Raw genomic sequence first — 22,337 nt, 5'->3', positions numbered from 1 at the left:
TAAAGCCAGCTTACCTAGTATCTCCCACAATGTTATTAGAAGGAATTTAATTCAAATGTAAACAGAGACATCTGTTTATGGCCTCCAGAGAATGGATGATTAAGCTAGAGAACAATCAAGGCTACTTCTAAATTGTCACCTTTTGAGGAACTTAATCTGGAGTTTTACACACACACATACACGCAACCTAAAGATATAGTGCTCTCAACTTAAACCTCTGTCTTAGACAATACACAGGTTAGTGTGCCTTTTTTTCTGCTGGAGGCACACCCATTTAGAAGGTCACTTGTCTGGGAAAAGTAGTGACTGGATTCCTTACAAGCCCCTAAGTCCACCATACATGATACCATTCCATTAGGCCTGAAGAAACCAGAATAGGACTCATTTGGAAGACCAGTCGTTAGTGATGGACTCACTTAGAGAGCCTCTAGCAGATCTCACCTTCACAAGTAGGGGAGGCCTCATGGGAGCTCAGTGGGAACCTGGGAATTTAGAAATTTGATTCTACATGTCAGCATTATGAGATGGGTGCCTGACCAGGGAATCCCCCCGGAGACGTATTGGGAGGTATTACTTCAGAAAATTTACTCTAACAACAGATCCTTTGACCCTTTCCACGTTTACCAAGCATTGTCCCTCATTTTCTTGCATCCCTGGCAGTAAAAGTAAAAATGACTAACCTCTTTTCAACATTTGTAACCTAGGGCTATGAGTGCCATTCATGTATCAGCATGTAATTCTCACAGACTCCATGAGCCAGCAGACTCTGGGGCCTACCATCATAATTACCTTCTTGCAAATGCCCTCATCTCCTTGGATTCTCTCTCCTTCCTTTGTACTCATTTGTCAAGACTCAACCTTTGTTAAACTCAACTGCTTACTCCATATCTGCACAGAACAGCTGACGGTGGATAGAGGAAGACAATGGTTTTCTCTCTTTCCCTTTGCCCCCATCCTCCTTGCACAGCTGAAGGCTTTGCCTCATGCATCATTGAGATGCTTGAAGCTCCCTCATGTTCCCACCTCCAAATCTTCCCATCTTGGGCAATGGCGCATACTCTGTCTTCTTTCCTGTTTGTGATGGATGAAGTGTACTTGCTCCTGTCAAAACCAACCCCTCCGTTTGTGTCCTGGGTACCATCCCTTCTTCTCCATGAATTACCACTATAATTACCCTCTTTTTTCTGAAGCATCAATTTCTTCCTCTCAATTGGATTATTTTAATCAGATAGAATATCTCCCATATTTCAAATAGAAGGAAAGAAAACCTCTTTTGATCTCATATTCCCTTCAGCTGACTAAGCAGCCTGGTTGGCAACCATTTGGATATAACAGGCATCTCAAAATTAACATGACTGAAATAGAAAGATTGACTCTATCTTCCACCCCAGTCTCTTTTCCCAGTCTGCGTCATCTAAGTAGATGGGACCACCATCCACAAAATACCCAAAGCCCAAAACTTAATCATCTTTGAATCTTACCTTTACTGCCTGTACCCCCATGCAATCTAATCAATTCTTATTGTTTCTATTTGCAAACTATATCTACATCAATCCTCCCCACACTCTGCATCTCTGGACCAGTCCAGCCTAGTTCAAGCCACTGTTGTCTTTCACCTGGACTGTTGCAATAGCCCCTGGACTGGTCATCTTGTATCCATTGACCACTCAGAAGCCTAGGATTCTTTATAAAATCCAGATGAGATTATGTCAGTTCTCTTCACAAAATCTTCTAAAGGCTTCTCACTGCACTTAATGTTAATTCCAGACGTATTACAGTGGCTTACAGGATCCCAATGGTGTGTTTCCTGCCTACCTTCTGTTCTTGTTATCTACCGCTCAACTCTTCACTACACTTCCAGTCACACCGGTCTCCTACCTTAGTGCATTTGCGCTCCGTGTTACTTTGCCTGGGATGCTCTGCCCACTCTCCATCTCCCCTTCTTTTTTTTAAAGATTGGCACCTGCGCTAACATCTGCTACCAATCTTTCTCCTCCTCCTTCTCCTCCTCCTCATTCTCCCCCTCCCCCTTCTCCTCCTCCCCCTCCTCCTTCTCCCCCCAAAAGCCCCCCAGAACATAGTTGTATACTCTAGTCATGAGTGCCTCTGGCTCTGCTACGTGGAATGCCACCCCAGCATGGCTTGATGAGTGGTGCCATGTCAGCACCCAGGATCCAAACCAGTGAAATCCCAGGTCACTGAAGCAGAGCACATGGACCCAAGCACTTGGCCACGGGGCCAGCCCCTCCATCTCCCTTTTTGTCCTTCAATTTTAGCTCAAACATCAAGGAGGCCATCCGTAACTACCAAGTCTAAATAAGCTCCCACCACCATTGCTGACAAAGTAGCTTGTATTTTGTTTTCTTCGTAATACTTATATTTATCCAAAAATACCTTGTCCATTATTTGTTTTTGCCGGTTTACTTTCCATCTCCCCACCACTAACATGTAAGGTATGCAAGAGACGCTTGTAAGAGATGCTGTCAGTGCCTCCCCCATATCTCCTTGGCACTCACCATTCCTGTGCATGTTCACCGGATGCTCCAACTGCAAGCATCTGTGACCTTTGCTTGAGGACTTTTTCTGGCCACAGGAGCACACTGGGCCGACACAGAGCAGGGTGGAAGTACCAGGGGATTACCACCTACCCCCCACCCTCTGCCCGATCAGCCCTCAACCAAGGACTGATGGGAATTGGTGTATAAGTATCCTAGACCCCTTACTCTCAGGTGAGAAAACTTGGAAGCATGTTCTGTACTGGCTTCTAGACTTCCCCGGTAAGCTTGGACCTCGGTTACCCATAATGGTCAATAAAGTGCCCTTTATTTGCTTCCTTCCATTTCCTGTCTCATTTCCCCATACCTATACCAGTGCTTTCTGAGATCACCTTCCAAATAAGCTACTTGCACTTACATCCTTATCACAGCCTTCTGGGGAACCCAACTAAGGACACCTCTCTATCTTTTACCCCCAGTGCTTAGAACGGGGTCTCGAACACCATACATGCTCAATAAATACTTGTTGAACAAATGACAATTTCCCTTCCTCTGACCTTCACTCAACCTTTGGGAAATTCTCATCTAAGTATCGCATGATGTAGCTGTGGATCGTTCTCAATTTTGAAGGCATTTGGAGCCTGTGCATCCCTGAAATGAGAAGTGGCTAAGATTTTTGTCATAGGGTTGTTTGAACACAATTATTCCTGGCAAACCATCTCCTTACCCCTTCTCTCTTTCATGCTATCTCCCCTGGAGTGGGGGAAGAGGAGAGGAACTTAGTTCCAGGAGGAAGAAAGCTGACAGAATGCCTGGCAGAGGCACGTTCTACCTGGGCCTTGGAAAGACCTGGATTCTAGGCCCCCTTGCCATTTGCCAACATTATCCTAGTGCCCTCGCCTGCCCGGATGCTGGATGAGACTTAGTTATCTTCTTATCACAATCCTTCTACATTGCAATGGATGTCCATTGGGGAAAACATTCGATTATTTAGTTGAATGTATTGGGAAATTTAGCTAAATGAAGAAAATGTTGGGTCCTTACTTCACATCATAAACAGTGGTGAGTTCCAGATGAGTTAAAGACCTAATTGTGAAAGGTGAAAATATAAAGGTAATCAAAGAAATCGAGTAGGATATGTTGTGACTTTGAGATGGAAAAGGAGAGTATTTTTGTTGTAGTAGAATATACATAAGATAAAATTTGCCATCTTAACCATTTTTAAGTGCACAGTTCGGTGGCATTAGCACTTCACATCATTGTGCAGCCATCACCACCACCCATCCACAGAACTCTGAATCTTGCAAAACTGAAACTCTGTACCCATTCAACAATAACTCCCAATTCCTCCCTCCCCTCACTCCTGGCAACCACCATTTTACTTTCTATCTCCGTGAATCTAACTGTTCTAGGTACCCCATGTGAGCAGAATCAGTATTTTTCCTTTTGTGGTTGACTTATTTTACTTGGCATAACATCCTCAAGGTTCATCCGTGTTATAGCATGTGTCACAATTTCTTTCCTTTTTAAAGCTGAGTAATAAATATTCCATGGTATTTATATTAAACATTTTGTTTATCCATTCCCCCATTGGTGGACACTTGGCTTGCTTCCACCTTCTGCCTGTTGTGAACAATGCTGCCCTGAGTATGGGGGAAAAGGAATTTTTTAACAGAACCCCAAAACACAAACTATAAGGGGACAAATTGATGATCTGGACTCCATTAAAATCAAAGATTTCTTGGTGATGGATGTTAACTAGACTTATGGTGGAGATTTTTTTGCAATATGTACAAATATCAAATCATTATGTTGTACACCTGAAACTAATATGTTATATGTCAATTATATCTAGAACAATTTTTTAATTTAAAGACTTCTATTAAAAACACACTAGACAAAGTTAACAGACAATAAGAGAAGATATTACAATGCATAAAACCTATAAAAGGTTTAGAACTAGTTTCTAGAATATAAAAGGAACTCTTGCAAGTCAGCAAGAAAAGCCTTTTCTACTTGAGGATGACTTTTTTCCCATAATGTTTATTACAGGGTTTTCTCCTCCTTTTCCCTAAATGTTCAATAGCCTCCACCTTTAAAAATTAATTGATTTGGTAAAATTTTTAAATTTCTGTTTTGCAAAAGCCAAACAAAACAAAATCTAAAACAATGAACAAAGTTTAAGGACAAAAACAAACTAGAAAGGGATTGTTATCAACATATATCAAAGGGTTATTATCCTTTTTTTGCAAATCAATTTTTGAAAAATATGTACATATCATCTCTTTCAAAAAAAGAGAAAATATCCTTTAGCTACACTTGGAGGCAAGACAATTTCACGTTTTGGGCTATTAGAACTGCAGATCATTAAATGAAAGAGTAGACATTTTTTAAAAGAGAGATTAAACTTTTTAATTATTATCTCTGTAATGTTTGATTTTTGCAGATCTTTTGGAAACATCAGAAAATCTAGAAAAGCACAAAGAAAAAGTAAATGTTGTCTGTTATTCCGCCATTCAGGGAAACCACTATTATCATTTTAGTGCATAGCCTGATCACTTTTATTCTTGGTATAATTATTTTTATGATGAAAGTAGGATTAGTCTGTCCATCGTCTTCCATAAACCATGTCGTGGATTTTTCTCTCTCATGAACAATTTCCCATGTCGTTAATTATTCTTCCTCCAGTGGTGGCAGCCCCTGCTCCCTAGGACCTTGCCTCCAGACTCAGGTGTGGAAATTCAGGGTGTTTCCATTGCATTTTGTGGAAACCAAACTTTGGAGCCAGGCAGACTTGGGTTTGAGTCCCAGGTGTCCCTCAGAAGTGTGGGACCCACTACAAGTCACTGAGCTTCTCAGGGCTCAATTGCGCATACTAGTCCCTCTCTCCCAGGGCAGGGTGAGAAGCTAAAGGAGCTCATTCATGTGAGGTGCAAAGTCAGCCGCCCTTCCATCTCCCCTGCCTTCCTTCTGAGTGTCATTGGTTGAGGCTGGGAGAGCAGGTTCATAAACATGGTTAGGAAGGGCCAAAGTGGGCATTGTTTTGGCCGGGGCCTGCCTGACAGGAGCCCTCACTCTCAAGGGGGAGTCGGGGGAAGCATCAGGGAAGGCAGAACAGAAGGAGCTCAATAGAAGTCAGAAAAGCCGTCATGAAAGGTTGAGCCCCTCGGGACTGGCAGGAACGGGGAGAAGGCGGGCTCCCATCAGGAGAGAGGGTGAGGGCAGCCTGGAGCCTGCCAGGTTTTTCCCAGCCCCTTTTGCAGCAGCAAACAGGAGTTGGCCACATTCTCTGGGCCAGGCAGCGAGCTAGATCATGCAGTGAATGTGACTGGGTCCTTGTCCCTGCATCCCAAACACGCGGTCTGGCTGGGCTGGAAGATTAGTGGAAGAGGCAAGCTTCTTTGAAAGGTTTTCAACTATCACACTAAAGAGTGTGAATGTATCCATTTTTTTGCAGCCTTAGGCAGGGCCTGGCAGCTTAGGCTCCAGGAACACTTCTGTGCAAATCCTTCAATGGGCTCATCCTTGATCAGGCAGATATTGGATTTGAGTGACTTGGAGAATTGCTCAGGAATGGAATCAGTGACAAATAGGCTCAGAAAAGAGGGAGAAACACGTTGAGTCCCAAAGAAACATTGTGAAAAGGTCTAGGATTCCTCCCCAGCCCTCTGATTCCTACCCTACAGAAGCTTCTTTCACTCTCCAAGCCACCAAGCCTCACAGAAGAGTGCCAGGCTGATCATGGTCCTTTGGACCCGCATTCATCCAGGCCTGTATGACGTTGTCTTTTGTCAACAATTTTATTGAGATATAATTCACATACTATAAAATTTGACAATTGAAGTGTAGAATCCAGTGGAGTCTTAGTACATTCATAAAGTTGTGCAACCATCACCACAATCAATTTTAGAACATTTCATTACCTACCCATTGGCCGTCATTCCCCATTTGTAGTTTTCCTTTGGAGTATGTAGTTTTGGATCTTACATTTAAGTCTTTGGTTTATTTTTAGTTAACTTTTGTGTATTGGTGTAAAGTAGGGTTCTAAACTCATTCTTTTACATGTGAATATCCAGTTGTTTCAGCACTATTTGTTGAAAAGCTTACTCTTTCCCCCACTGGATGGTCTTGGCACCCTTGTCAAAAATCAATTGCCATGAACAAGAGTTTATTTCTGGACTCTCAATTCTATTGCATTGATCTATGTATCTATCCTTATGCCAAAACCACACTGTCTTAATTACTATAGCTTTGTAGCAAGTTTTGAAACCAGGAAGTGTGAGTCCTCCAACTTTGATCTTCTTTTTCTACATTATTTTGGCTATTCAGAGTCCCTTAAATTTCAACTAGTTATGAGGTGTCACTTTGCCTCCCATGTGGGTGGCTCTGTCCTGTGCACAGGTCTCTCTCAGGGACCTTGTGGGGAGAGCTTGATTCTGGGGTGACTGAATGCCCTAACTGTCTCCCTGGCTCATAGCATCCCAATCTCAAATTCATAATGAAGGGTAGCAGAATATGCCACCCTAAAACATGCTACCTTGGCTTAAGGGTTATTTCCAGCTAAAGGCAACTGAGCAGAAGCAGATACAAGAAAAGCTCTCTGCCCTCCTCCTATTTACCTAAAAGCAGGACATAAATTTGTACAAGTGTCCCCATCCCTTCTCTACCAGGAAGGACAGAAGTTAAGTTAATCACGGGAGATAATTCTAGACCCTTATCAGCCTGGAGACAGGCCCAGGAGAATCTACATAACAAACCTTACTAACTAGCCCCTTTGCTTATTGGTTTCCACATATATTTGCCTTCCCACAATTTGCTGCCCCTAGAGCTCACAGTCCTCTCCCTTTCTCTTGTCACTTCTCTGCAAAATTATTGTTCTTTGCTAAGATGCTACATGGGCCCAAGTTCCAACCATCTCTTGGAGTTACTCATCACCGAGCCCTTCAAAGCTGTATGCGAGATGCACGTGTTAACAAACTTCGGTTTGTTGTTCTCTCGTTAATCTGTCTTCTGTCACAGGAAGATCGATTACAGGTCCCCAGTGGAAAGCCTAGGAGAGCAGAAGAAAAAGTTAAGGTTTTCCTCCCCTGCCATATCAATACCTTAAACAATGTAACCCAGCACTGTCGCTCACCCTGGCTTCTGAAATCCCAACCTGAGCCAGAAGCCTAGGCCCCAAGTGCCTGAGGGCAGAGCAGCTCCAGGATAAACCTGAGTAAGCTGTCTGTGTGTCACAGAGATTCTCACAATGACTGGTTTTCCCTCTGCCAGGAGAAAGAGAGAATTTATTTTGAAAGCATTTTCTTTAGCTTGTTTTCCTTGCTAGCAGTCTCTAAATCTAAGTTCCTGTATAACAATTTAATGCAGGGGTTGGCAAATTTTTTCTGTAAGTAATAATAGTGAATATTTTAGGCTTGCAGGCTATATGATCTGTGCGTTCACTCTAACTCTGCCATTGAAGCAGTAAAGCTGCCTGAGTCTGTAGTCACAGATCGGGAGTGGCTGTGTGCCAATAAAACTTCCTTTATGGTCACTGAAATTTCAATTTCATATACTTTTGCATGTCACAAAATACTACTCTTCTTTTGATTTTATCCTTAACCATTTAAAAATGGAAAAACCATGCTTTCTTAACTTTCTGGAGGAACAAGTGACAGACTGCATTTGGCCAGAGGTCCATAGTTTGCTAATCCCAATTTACGTGACACAGGAATCATGACACTTAAAGAAATCACACACTGAACCAAGAGACTTTGGTCAGCAGCTCATTCTGATTAAAATGGCATTTGCAGAACCACAGTTCTCCCTAAGGTGCAGCAGGTTTTTACCTGAAGACCCTAAAAGTAAAAAGCCACAGCCTTGGGGCCGGCCTGGTGGTGCAGCAGTTAAGTTCGCATGTCCGCTTCTCGGAGGCCTGGGGTTTGCCGGTTCAGATCCCGGGTGTGGACGTGGCAAAAGCCATGCTGTGGTAAGCGTCCCACATATAAAGTAGAGGAAGGTGGGCACGGATGTTAGCTCAGGGACAGGCTTTCTCAGCAAAAAGAGGAGGACTGGCAGTAGTTAGCTCAGGGCTAATCTTCCTCAAAAAAAAAAAATTAAAAAGTCACAGCCTTGTAACAATGGACGAAAGCCTGTTTAAAGAGACGTTTCCAAAACCAGTAGGAGAGGGAGACTGGGTTAGAAGCCACTTGGCCCCCAAGGCCTTGGGGACCTCCCCTCGAGCAGTCAGGGCCCTATTAGCACCTACGTCACTCACGGATTCACCCAGAGTGACAAAGCACATCCCCACTCAATTTGGAGAGGGAGAGGAAAAATAAACAGCATTTGGAGCTGCCTTTTTGTCAAAGGCCTAGATTCTATCCTGGCTCTCCTGTCAGCTTGCTCTGTGACCAGACGAGTCTCCAAGCCCGGAAGAAGTCCCAGTACTACTTCATTTGGGCTGTGTGATGCTCACTTGTTACTCTGTCCCAAACCTCCATTTCCTTATCTACAAAATGGAGATGATGATGATAACCTCAGGCGCCCCTTGTGACGTGAACCATACTTGGCAAATAGTAAGCATTTTATAAATGCTAGCTTTTATTATTATCTATCAAAGGAGAAAACATTGGTCATGTTAACTTTATGGAAATCAGCAAGGTATATGATGTGAAAATGCAGGAGAGTTGAGGTCTGAAGTGGAATTCCAATGGTCTCTTTACAAGCAGGGCCTGCAGAATCCTGGGGGCTGAATAAACGCGTTAGATTTGTGGCAGGGCTCTGGTTTATGGTCGCCTTCAGAGGACAAACTGAGCTTTGACCTTGAGCTACCTAATCTCTATAGCATTGTAGTTATGGCTCCTCTTTTATTCTTATTTGCAGCTTTTCTCTTTTTTTCTTGATCAGTATTGCCAGAGGCTTATCAGCTTTTCATTTTTTTAAAAAAACCAACTTCCATGTCTTCCTTGACCCTACCTATTAAATGTTTGTTTTCTGTTTCATTGATATCTGCCTTTATCTGTATTATTTTCTTCTTTCCACTTTCTGTGCCATTTTTTGTTCTACCTTTTTTGTAACTTCTAAAGTTATAATCTTAGCTCATTACCTTTTACCTTCTCTTCTTTTCGATTATTTAAGGATGTAAATTCCCCTTGTGCAGCCCAGAGGTTTTGATATTTAGAATTTTCGTTATCATTCACCAAGAAATATTTTCTAGTTTCTGTTAAATGTGGTGTTCTCCACTCCTTGGGGAGCTCTGTGGTCTACCCACCCTGCTCAAATCTGCAGAAATAGGCACGTGCTCTCGGCATCCTCCTCAACCCGGTTCATCTACACTGCTTGGGTCAAACTCTCTTGAAATATTATATTTGGAAATATCAGGTATAAACTCATTTCCTTGAACATAGCACTCCTTTTTCACTTTCTTGTTCTCTTTGTTACAGTGTGGCCAGGATATCTTCACTGCTTTATTTAACCACAAATCCCCAGGTGTATTTTGTAATTTGACCAATTTCGGGGGGGCGGGGAGGAGGGGGTGGAAATCATGGCTGCACTACCAAATATGGCCAATAGATGGTGGTATTGACCGGAACAAGGCCAGCCCTTAAACATTGCTTATAGTACTTAATCTAATTTGTTTGCTTGCGTTTGAGTTTGTTTTAGAGAAAAGACCCAAAAGTCAGAAAAGATAAAGAGGTTATATGATATTGGCTAAACTCTCTTATGATCCAGGAACTCAAGAAAAGAACATAATAAATAAAAACTTTGGTTTAAAATGTTCAGAGAAATGTCTTGCTGGGGATTTCTTATTTCAGAGGTCGGGGACCACAGACGAGAAAGAACATTTACTTCCTGGTGCCCTGATGTCTGAGTGAGCTGCTCAGCCAGTCCCTGGAGATGGTTCCCTTGGTGCGGTCACCTGGCTGACTTGTTTTTGGTGGCACATGAGCAGTCCTACCCAAATTCACTTTCGAAGGTTAAAAAGGTTAGAGTCTTTAGTTGGGAACAATTTTCCACCAGAGTGAAACTGGATGTGCAAGTGATGGTATCTGAGGAAGGGCGTCTGCCTTTGAATGATTAGACCTTTCCAAGGTACACACGTCCCTGGGTCTGCATGCGCGTTTTCTTTCTCTCTCTCTCTCTCTCTCTCTCTCAGGTGACCTCTACTGGAGCCACAGCGTCCCCAGTGCTGCTCAAGTTTAATGCAATTAAGAGTCACCAGATGCCCCACTTCTGGGTATGCACCTGAAGGAAATGGAATCAGTCTCTCAAAGAGCTATCTGCAGCCCATGTTCACTGCAACATTAGTCACAGCAGCCAAGATATGGAAACAACCTAAATGTCCATCAATGGATGAATGGATGCAGAAAATGTGAGAGATATATATATACAATGGAATATTATTCCTCTATAAAATCCTGCCATTTGTGACAACAGGGATGGGCCTGGAAGGCATTATGTTAAATGAAACAAGTCAGATAGAGAAAGACAAACACGGTTTGATCTCACTTACTTGTGGAATCTAAAAAAGTCAAATTCATAGAACCAGGGAGAACAGTGGGTTGCCGGGGCTGAGGGGTAAGGGAAATGGGGAGATGTTAGTCAGAGGGTATGAACTCGCAGTTATAAGATGAATAAGTTGTGGGGATCTAACATACAGCTTGGTGACCGTAGTTAACAATACCGTATTGTGTAGTTGAAGTTTGCTGTGAGAGCAGAGCTTTAACATTTTCACCATAACAACAAAATGGTAATTATGTGAGGTGAAGGATGTGCTAACCAACCTCACTGTGGTAAACACTTCATAATACACATGTGTATCAATTCATTAAGTTGTACACTTTCAACTCACACAAGGTTATATGTCAATTACATCTCAGTAAAGCTGAGGGGGGAAAAGAATCACCAGGTGATTTCATTAAAATGCAGATGATGACTCAGGAGGTTCTGCATTTCTAACAAGCTCCCAGATAATGCAGGTGATGTGGGTGTGCCAGCCACACTTTGAGGAGCAAGGGTTCACAGTAGTAGTAATGACAGGAGTCAGCATGGTGGCTTGAGAAAAGCTCTAGGATTTGGCATCAGAAGCTCTGCATTCAAATCCAGGCTCCACCACTTTCCAGCTGTGTGACTTGGTCAAGCCAGCTAACCTCGGGGAGCCTCAGTTTCCTCAGCCGTAACTTAGGGGTAATTACTCTTAGTGACATAATGGCTACTATTGGGGTGAAATGAAGTGATGTGAGTATGGCACCAAGTTCAGTGCCTGGCCATGGAAGGAGCTTAGCCATATTTTTAGGAAATGTGAGACTTATGCATAAGAAGGTAGTGTGAATACCAATAGAGAATACCCTGGGCCACTTCTAGTTTGTCATGGAAATGACCTATGGAATCATTTTCTTCTTCTTCTTCTTCTTCTTCTTCTTCTTCCTCTTCCTCTTCCTCTTCCTCTTCCCCTTCCCCTTCTCCTTCTCCTTTTTTGGTGAGGAAGATTGGCCCTGAGCTAACATCTCAGATAGAGAACCTGACTCTATTTTGTACATAGGACATGCCACGGCATGGCTTGATGAGCAGCATGTAGGTCTGCACCCAGGATCCGAACCCTCGAACCCAAGGCCATTGAAGCAGAGCATGCAAATTTAGTCACTATGCCACCGGGCCCCTTGAATCATTTTCTAAACCCCCTGTTCACTAGAATTACTTGGGACACAGTGAAAAACACAAATTCTTGAAACCTATTTTCTCCTAGGTCCTGAGTCAGAATCTCTGAGAAGGGGGACTTACATTTTTAACAAGTGCTCAGCAGGATTCTTGAAATCAGAAGAGTATGAAACACCGGCAAAAGAATATAAAAATATGAAAAAACCTGCCTCCATTCTGGGAACTAGGCAAATATACCCTCTCTGTCCAAAACGGCAGCATTTTCCTGTTGGCTTTCATAAACATGGGGCCAAAGGAAGCCAAGAAAGACAACCCCAACTCACTAGTCATAGATGGACGAGGAAGGAAGCAGGGGAGACCAGTCACCAGGCAGCCCCGCGAACCCCTTAACTTGGAGGGCCGGGGGCAGGCTGGGACAGGCCTCCAGGCTTGTGCACTCCCGGAAGGCAGCTTCCTGCTCGGCAGCAGGGAAAGCACTGCGCACCATTCCTTGTCCAGGGGCTGCTTCTCCTGGGAGGATGAGCAAAGGGAGGCAAATCAGGATCGTGGAGATATTACAATTTTGTGCAGGACATTTTATCATTATCATACCAAAATTTAATATAAGAATTCCCTTCCCCAGTGGCAATTCCACTTCTGGGAATTCATGCCAAGGAGAGAACCAGACGATGGGGACAAAGCTGAATACATTCAGATGTTCAATGCACTATTGTTTGTAACACTGAAAAGTTTGAAACAACCAACAGGAGTCTGGATTGTTAAATACATTCAGAAGGAGGAGAATTTAGGCAGGCCCAGAGTGGGAGGTGGCGAGCTTCAGAAAGAGGGCTCAGTAGACACAAAGCGCTCTGGTGAGAGCGTGCCTGGCCAGTGTGATGAGAGCAGAGTACGGAAAGGAGAGGTTGGAATGAGAGGAGTGAAGTTAGAGAGTTGGGGGATAAGACAGGGCCTGGCAGACCACAGCCAGAAGCACGGATGCAGGTTATTCTGAGGCACTGATGTGTTCTAAGCGGAGGAGCAGCCTGATCGATTTATTGTAAGAAGCTGATTGTGGCTGCTCTGCAGAGAGAGGAATGGAGGTGAGAAGTCCCATTCCCATTCAAAGCCACTGCAGTGGTCCAGAGGGAGGCGGAGGCAAAGAGGCGGGGAAGTGGGTGCATGAGAGACTTGTGTGGGGGCTGGAACTAACAGGACTTGCTGCTGTATGGGACAGAAATGGCAAGGAAAAGATGACTCCCAGGACCCAATCTTTAGAAACTGAGTGGCTGGAAGTGACATTACTGAAATGAGGAAGGCTGGGGTAGAGGCACAGGACTGAGGAGTAGAAACAAGAATTCAGTTTGGATATGTTTTGTTTTAGAAGCCTTAGAGATGTCCAACTGGATATGTCAACCAAGTAGTTGGATTTATAAGTCTAGAGCTCAGAGAAGACATAAATTCAGGAGGCATTAGCCCATAGAATATTTTTAAAGCCACGGAATGAATGAGGTTTTAGAGAGAGAATGTATAGAGAGGAAGGCCCAGAAGAATCCACATGGGACATCAAAAATGCTAGTTTCAAAGAAGTAGATGTGGTGTGACATCATTTTGTTTAAAATTTTAAAAATTATAATTATATGTTAGTATATACGCAGAAAAAATCTGCATGAATATTCACCAGATTGTTAGTGGTGATTATCTCTGGATGGTTGGTTGGCAGGGCTCTCATTTTCTCTACTATATGTTGCTGTCACATTTGAATTTTTATAAAGAGCGTTTTTATTCATTTCGTCTGAGAGAAAAATAATAAAGAGAATTGTTTTAAATGATAGCACCCATTATTGGTGAGGATGCTGTAAAGTGGGCATGTGTCCTCTTTGGAAGAAGGGTAAATTGGTACAACTTTCTGGAATGAAACTTGAATGGATTTCATTTGAACGAAATTACATGTCAAGGGTCTTAAAATGTTCAGATCTTTCCAGGTAGTTTTCTTACAGAAATCATCAGAGGTGGGTGTTAGGAACCGTGGAAAGGGTTTGATAGTTTTAAGATGGTGATTTGGCCATGGGCCCATGAGCCCCATAAATCCCCAGATTTGGCTGGGTCTAGCTGCCCCTTATCCCTGTAAGACCCCTGAGGAAGCTGTGTACACAAGGAACGAGGAACACATGGACCCTACATCACCACTTGGTCACTATCCACTCGTCCCTGCACCTCCCCCTGCAGATCTCCAGGGAGCCTGGCTCTTAGCCCACGGCCCCAGGGAAGTTCCCTTCTACCAGGTCCAGCTTCTGGATGAAGAAGAAAGGGACACCTGAGATGGAGAGTTGGTTGAGTCCACTCTGAGAAGACTGGATTTCCCTGCATGGTTAAGAGGAAAACAGCAGAAAGAGGGGCTACACTCAGAGGCACCAACTTTTTTTTTTAAAGATTGGCACCTGAGCTAACAACTGTTGCCAATCTTCTTTTTTTTTTTTTCTGATTTTTCTCCCCAAATCCCCCCAGTACATAGTTGTGTATTCTATTTGTGAGTGCCTCTGGTTATGCTATGTGGGATGCCACCTCAGCATGGCCTGATGAGTGGTGCCATGTCCGCACCCAGGATCCAAGCGAGCGAAACCCTGGGCCACCAAAGCAGAGTGCACGAACTTAACCACTCACCCACGGGGCCGGCCCCATGAGGCATCAACTTTTAACAGCAGGTTTGGTACCATGGAAGTTCACCCTCCACCCCAACCACCAAAAAACCCTTATTATTAGACTGTAGCAGAGGCAGAATCACCCTGACAAATATACTTTAAGCTCCAGGGCCCTCACCTGTCCAGGCCTCCTCCAGGTCCCTGAACCTAGGTTTGTGTTCATATGTTTTATTTTTCTTTTCTTAAAGAAAGTCTCTAAAATTGCATAAGCATCAGGTCTCTGCAGACTGGGCATGATCCTCCTTTCAGAAATTTGAGCTGGGAAATAGGGAAATAAGCAAACGGTTAGTAGCAGGCACTGCAGCTTTCTGAAAGGAGGCAGTGAGAGGCCCTGAGGAGAGCAGGAGCAGTGGGTAAGCTGAAGATTTGTCTAAACTGGAATGACAAGACACCCTTGGGTGGGGAGGGCTAAAATGAAGGCCAAAATGCCACCCGGGGCTGTGCTGAGCAGTAAATGAGTACATGAGATGATGCGTATAAAGGTCTGAGCGTGTGCTGGGCATAGTCAATGCTTGCTAAACTTTATTATTATTATTATCATTGCTGATGTGACCATGAAGACCTGCAAATTCCATTTGCTGAGGTCCCTGGAGTGGCCGTGGGTCCCGTTTCAGCCACTCTAAGGCCCAAAGGTCCAGGGCCAGTGTGTGATGAGGCTGACAGCTGAACCTAGAGCATGGATTTTCTGATCTTCTACTGCTTTCTCTGAGCATTTAAGACAGCTTGGCCGTAGATGGAAAAGTTGGCTTATCAGTTCCAGTTAAAAGTGGTGAATAGTTTTCTCTGTGCCCTAATTAATTTTCCAGGAAACGAGGGTTGAGGTAGGTGAAGGGAGAGGTGCATGTTCTCTGATGATGGATTCAAGGTGATTTGGAAGAGGATGTCTCTCTGATGCAGACACTTCCCATGGAACTCATACTTGGAGTCTTGTGGCAGGGTGGGGGGCATAGGAAGAAAGAGGAGAATGGAGAGGGGACACTGGGTTCTGCTGACCCCTAGCCAAGCAGTTTGGACAGTCATCCCTGTGGAGTCTTTTTGCTTGGCTTCCATGTACTCGTCAAGGTACCTTCCTCTCTTTCTTAAGTTTGTTTACCAGGTAAGTACCCCCCTCCTGTTGGTCCTTTTAGCAATTCTATTTCTCATCGCAAATAATTCAGTTGGCTTTCAGCAGTTTGTGAGAGTGTGGGCAGCATGAATGAATTCCACTGGGCCTGGCTCTGCTCCGGATAGAAGTCCGAAGCTGCAGAACTGAGTGTACTCCCCAAGGTTGGGGGTAGAAGCTGCAGTAATTGCCCCCCACCCACACCCATGGCAGGGAGGTCATCAGGCAGAATGCTCATTGACACCCATGAGAATCAGGTCTGTCCCCAGGAAAGCTTTTCCATCTGGTCTTTCAAAGATGGCAGCTTGAGAGCCCAGGAAAGGGAGCCTGGAAGTCAGGGCACCCAATTTGTTTATAAACCTGAGAAACCACTCTCTGTTTGCTACCCCACACTGGCTGCCTGTGTGTTTACCACCATATTCCTCAAGCTCTTTTTATCCCCTTTGCAAGCCAGAAAGAAAGGTGTCCCGCAGAACTGCCCAGGCACACACGAGCCTGGGAGGGAGGCCCAACATCACCGGGAGTCCTTGTGCTGCCCTTTCAGACCCTCGCCTACGCTAACGTCTCAAGAGGAAACAGGCCTCTCCATCTGCGGTGGAGTCTCACCTTTAATTAAACTTTCCTTCATTCGTGCCTTGTCCCTAGGCTGCATGCTGCTGGGAACCAGCATCACAGTAACCCAGACTTAGGCCAGAGCCTCTTAGAAGAACACCCAGAGGCATCACCGAGAAAAAAATAGATTTTCCTGACTATTAAGTCCAATGCTCCACTCAGGAAGCCAACAAGAGAACTCCCAAAGGAAGCCCGAGCTGCCTACGCAGAGAACAGATGCTTTTAGTAAATGCCCCCACACAAACACACACACACACTTGAAAGAATTGGGGTTACGTAATCACCCATTTAAATTCATCTCATTTCCAATGGAAGTCATCAGGATGAGGATGAGAAAAGCAAGAGCTTCCAACCATTCACAGGAAGAAATGCTAACTTGATGCCAGGCACTGCGGGGAGATGAGATGAGATCAGCTTTCAGCAGACACTGCCGGTGCCCCGTCCATTGTGCTGCCGGAGGTCACTTACAGTTCCTGTACCTGCCCACGGCTTCCTACCATAAACCCCTGCATCTCTCTGACTCAGGGCCTCCTCTGGCTGTAGGAGCAAGGGGCATGTGAACAGAACGGTCTCGAAGAGCTGTGGAGTTGATGCCCTGGGAGGGGATCCAATGAGGGGCGGGACCTGGTGGGTAAATACCCCAGCTTCCTCACCTCTTATTCTACTTAGTCTCTCAGAGGATCCCCAGCAAGAAGGAGCCCCAGTTGCCCATCCTGACCGCCTGCTCATTAATTCACCCTGTATTGGCATTCATTCTTTTCTGACTAACTGCTCCACTCCCTCATCAGGCTGTTTGGAATCACTTTTCAATTACATTACTTGCACTAAATCTTAGTCTCAGCATCTGCCTTTTGAGGAACTCAAACTAAGACTCTATTTTTCTCTTAACCTCAGTAATGAGAAGATTTCCAAGTTAGCTTTACTAAAAGTGAGCATCTCAAACTCAAATATCTACAGGCCAACGCCAATGAGTGGAGAAGCCAGTGGACCCTGCAGGGTCCTGGAGAGCCCATGTCCTCTCTTGGAGGTAGTGCTACTCTACTCAAGAGATTTTTGTCCTGCAAGAAGGTGGGCCCAGTATCGCTAGATCTTCCAATTTTTAAAGAGAGGCTGAAATTCTGCATTTGTATATGGGCTTTCCCAATTTTTAAATGTTGGAATCAATTCAAAAGTTTAAAACAGTATGAAGCCAAGAGAAGCCTGTTTGTGGACTAGAGCCCACCCACAGTCCCCCAGTTTGTAATCTCTCGTTCCACTGGATTTGTCAATCAGGCACCCACTGGTGACCTTTTTCAGGGCAGCTTCAATTGAATGTTGAGGGCAGAAGGCATATTTTGGAGAGTTGAGAAAAGAATTAGAGGTGAGAAAATAGAGAAAACCAGTGTTGCTGGTTCTTTCCAGAACACAGAGACAGCGGTAGATCTTGAGGTCAAAGTGTTTTACTTTTTCAGTTTTGGGCAGTTGAGAATATTTGTGTACAGAGAGGAAAGATCCAATAATGAAGAAGAGGTTGAAGATAGAAAAGCGGGGTAGACAATTGAGTAAAGTCCTTCAAATGAAGGCAAGAATGGATTTAAGAGTGCCAGCTGTGGGGTTGGCTTTCAACAGCAGGAAAGCCCAGCATTCTGAGATGGGGGTGTGTGTGGGGGCGGGGGGGGGTGTGATACTTGACACCCTAGAGCAAAGACATTCTGAAGTACCCAAGGCTCAGTGACTCACTCCTTTACAAATAACATTTATTAGGTATTTTTATTATTTTCGTTATCTAGTTATAAAATCGATAACATGCTTATTATGGAAATGTTGGAAAATGCAGAAAAGCATAAAAAAGCCAAAAAAAACTTCCTGCCATCCCACAACCCAGAGATAACTATTATTAATATTTTGCATCTATACCTTGTATATCAGTTCCTTCAAACTGGAATTATACTGTACATACGGTTCTGTAATCTGATGTTTTTTGCTTTGTAACATAGCATGAACATGTTCCCATGCCATTAGATATTCTTTTGAGATATGATTACTTGTAGTCATGTTGTGTTTTCCATAAATGCCAGCACCGGCATATATTCCCTCTCACACACTCATCCTACAATGTGACATTGACATGCCTCCATCAAGAGGTGGAGTCTTTGTTTCCTCCCTTTGAACTTTTTGTAACTTCCACAATAAATAGAATGTGACATAGGTGATGCTGTGTGACTTCCATGGCTAGATCGTAAAAGGCAGTATGGCTTCTGCCTGGCTCGCTTTCTTTCTTTTCAACCTTGGAATCAAGCCACCATATTATGAGGAAGTTCAAGCTACACGGAAAGGCAACATGTGACTGTTCCAGCTGCCATACCCAGTTGGGCCTCTGGCTGGTTATCAACGTCTGCCAATATGTGAGCAAACAAGCCTTCAGGTGATTCCAGCCTTTAAGTTCTCCGGCTGAAGCCCGAGACATCGCGGAGCAGAGACAAGCCATCTCTACTCTGTCCTACCTGAATTCCTGACCACAGTAACCATGGGAGATAATAAATGATATTGGATAACTAAAACAGTATTACATTGCATGAGCATATAATTCGTCTTTCTTGGGCTTTAGCTTGTCTCCAATTCTTTTTTATTATAAGTAACACTGAAGTGAGGCTCCATGTAGCTGATTCTTTGCCTAATTAATCATCTATTTCCTAAGACTGACTTTACAGAAGTGCAGTAACTTTGACCTGGTTACTACGTAAGGCTATGATCATTTTAACAGCTTTGGAAACACATTGCTAAGTTGCTTCCTAGAATGACTGAGTCAATTTACTTCCCCATCAGTAGTGTATGAGAGCGTGTGAAAGCATCAGTGAGTTATTCTTAGTCACCATCCTCCGGCAACTTCACATTTCTTTTCCTCAAACTGCCATCCCCATCTCTGTTGGTCACTTTTTGAGGTATATAATTCTGGAGTTCAGCAACAAATTAGGGGATACCATGTTGAGAGTTGCTCAAGGCAGGGAGTAGATGGGAACAGCTGATGGTGGGGCCATGGGCCCAGCAGTTTTGCTCAAAACAGGGGGTCCGGCGAGGGCTACTGAGGTTGATCACACCACAAACCAGAGCCTCCTCCTGCCCTGATTGTATGGAGCCTGGCCCAGCAATAAATATGCCTTCCCCTGTCCTGCTCCTAAATGAGCTGGTAATAGAGGCAGGAATATCCTTTATTTTGTTGTTGTTGAGATGAAATTCACATAACACAAAATCAACCATTTTAAAGGGATAAATTCGGTGGCACTTAGTAAAATTCACAATGTTGTGCAATAACTAGCTCTATCAAGTTCCAAAAGATTTTCATTGCCCTAAAAGGAAACCCCATTCCAATTAAGCAATTTTCCTCATGCCCCTACCCCCAGCCCCTGGAAACCAGCGATCTGTTTTCTGTCTCTATGGATTTTTCTATTCTGAGTATTCCATATAAACGGAATTGTGCAGCATGTGACCTATGGTCTGACTTCTTTCACTTAGCACGATGTGTCTGAGGTCTGTCCACACTGTAGAATGTATCAGTACTTCATTCCTTTTTATAGCTGAATAACATTCCATTGTACGGCTATACCACAATTTGTTTATCCATTGATGGACATTTGGGTTGTTTCTTTCTTGTTCTTTTTACCAAGATATGTGTGTTGGAATTTATCCCATGAATATAGTCATTCCTTGTCACTTCTCTAGCTGAATTCTTCACAGGTTCTTCGACCCATTATTGAGGAATATTCATCACTCTATAACTCACCTCTAAAAACCACTCGATTCCTTATTGAAGCCCTCCTTTAACCTGACTTGGGATCAATTTCTCCCATTTACTGTCAAACCAAAACAAAAACCTTTCCACAGAGTCTATCAGGGAACTCAAATAATTTTTTTTACGGAATAATGCTTAAAAGAAGATATTTAGGGGCTGGCCCCATGGCCGAGTGGTTAAGTCCGCGCGCTCTGCTGCAGGTGGCCCAGTGTTTCGTTGGTTCGAATCCTGGGCGCGGACATGGCACTGCTCATCAAACCACGCTGAGGCAGCGTCCCACATGCCACAACTAGAAGGACCCACAACGAAGAATATACAACTATGTACTGGGGGGGGCTTTGGAGAGAAAAAGGAAAAAAAATAAAATCTTTAAAAAAAAAGATATTTAAATGAAGTTGAAGCAAGCCATAGTGTTCTAGCAGGCATTTCTGATTTAGCTGGAGAAGTTGGGCCAAATAAATGGTTACCGGACTCTCCTTTGTCCTTCCACATGATTTGACAAATTAAGCACTCAACTAAAAAGAGAAAAGAAACCAGTCATTTGAGTGTTAGAGCAAAGATGCCACAGAAAGAGTCAGTGGCACTAACTGTCTCTACTCAGTCTGTTTTCCCACCACAACCTCAATGCAGGACTCTCATTGTGATGTGTGATGGACGTGGTGCACAGAGGATGTGACTTTGATTACCCCTTTTGTATAGAAGTAAACTGTTTCTGCCCCATTCTTCATGCTCAGTTGTTGGATCCGTTTGGGAACTCAAGGGGCCCACGGCTGACTGTACAGAGTTCATTGACCTCCCCACCTTCCAAATATGCTGGACCTAGGCCCTATGCAAAGGAATGTGTCTGGGCTCGGGGCCAAAGATGGCCACTTCGGCCCTGACTCTAAGGCACAAGTTACAAAGAATATGTCCTGCGTCATGTTCCTTGTCTGGGCTGGCCACCCCTACGGGCACCTGACTGGACTTTAGAAACATCCCATCCGTGGGAACAAAAAAGATAGAAGCACCCCATCCATGGGAACAAGAAGAAATAACTCAAAGTATCCAAATGTCTAAAACCCTGAGTCAGAACCCAGAGAAACCTTAGGATAAAAGAGAGTCACAGGCATAGAACAATTGGGAGTCTCACTGAGGAGAGGATGCTCTGCCTCAGACCTGGACAAACAGAGCTCCCACCCGCTGTACAAACTATTGGGACTTCCCCAGCTGATTGTGGTGTGGATGTTGTAAGTAATGATTTGTTGTTCCTCTTTATCCCTGCTGCTCGTTCTGTTTCCCTTTATCAATAAACTCTGATGGCTGAAACAACCAAGTAGCCTTGGCGGTACCTGTCATTGCTTGCCCTTTGCGACTGCGGACAACACTGACACATCAGAATTAAGGGCTTTTGGCCCATTCGTTTATTCCCTCAGAAAATCTACTCTAACAGAGAGCTAAACTGGGCTCCACTTAGAAAAAGTTCACTAAAGCTTAAGCATGAGAACATTTTTATGGCCAATCTTACTGACTAGTTCTAGGTTTTATTGTGAATTGTTGAACATCTTGATCTACTGAACAATTTAAACCAAATCTATCTAAACAATATGACTCCTACTTCTTCTCCAAAGTAAATACTGAGGAAGTTGCTGTAAGATTTGTTCAATATTTTCTGGTCCCAGAGGTCAAGTAGAGTATTTTGATGTAGATAAGGGTTTTCAGGTGCTGATCAAAGATACAGAGATCAGAAGATAAGATGCCTGAGGACATATACCTCCCCTGGGTGAGCATCTCTCAAACGGCAATAAAAATCAGAAAGTTTCATAGGTAAGCATCTTCTGTCATCCCCTGCTGTTTGGGATATAGGCTATTATAGGGATACAGATACTTTGAAAGGGAAGATATTTCACGGTAATAAATAAATAGAAGTATATGTTAGTAGTCCAGACTATTTTGGTCAGATGTGCCAGAAGCACAGCACAAATTAACTTAGGCATGAAAAGACTATTTATTGGTTCATTAAACTAAAGATTTGTGGTTATAACTCTCTTCAGTCACAGCTGAATCTA

The sequence above is a fragment of the Equus caballus genome, chromosome 16, assembly GCF_041296265.1.
Source record: "Equus caballus isolate H_3958 breed thoroughbred chromosome 16, TB-T2T, whole genome shotgun sequence".
NCBI classification, from domain to species: Eukaryota; Metazoa; Chordata; class Mammalia; order Perissodactyla; family Equidae; genus Equus; species Equus caballus.
Note: the sequence above shows the minus strand (reverse complement) of the source record.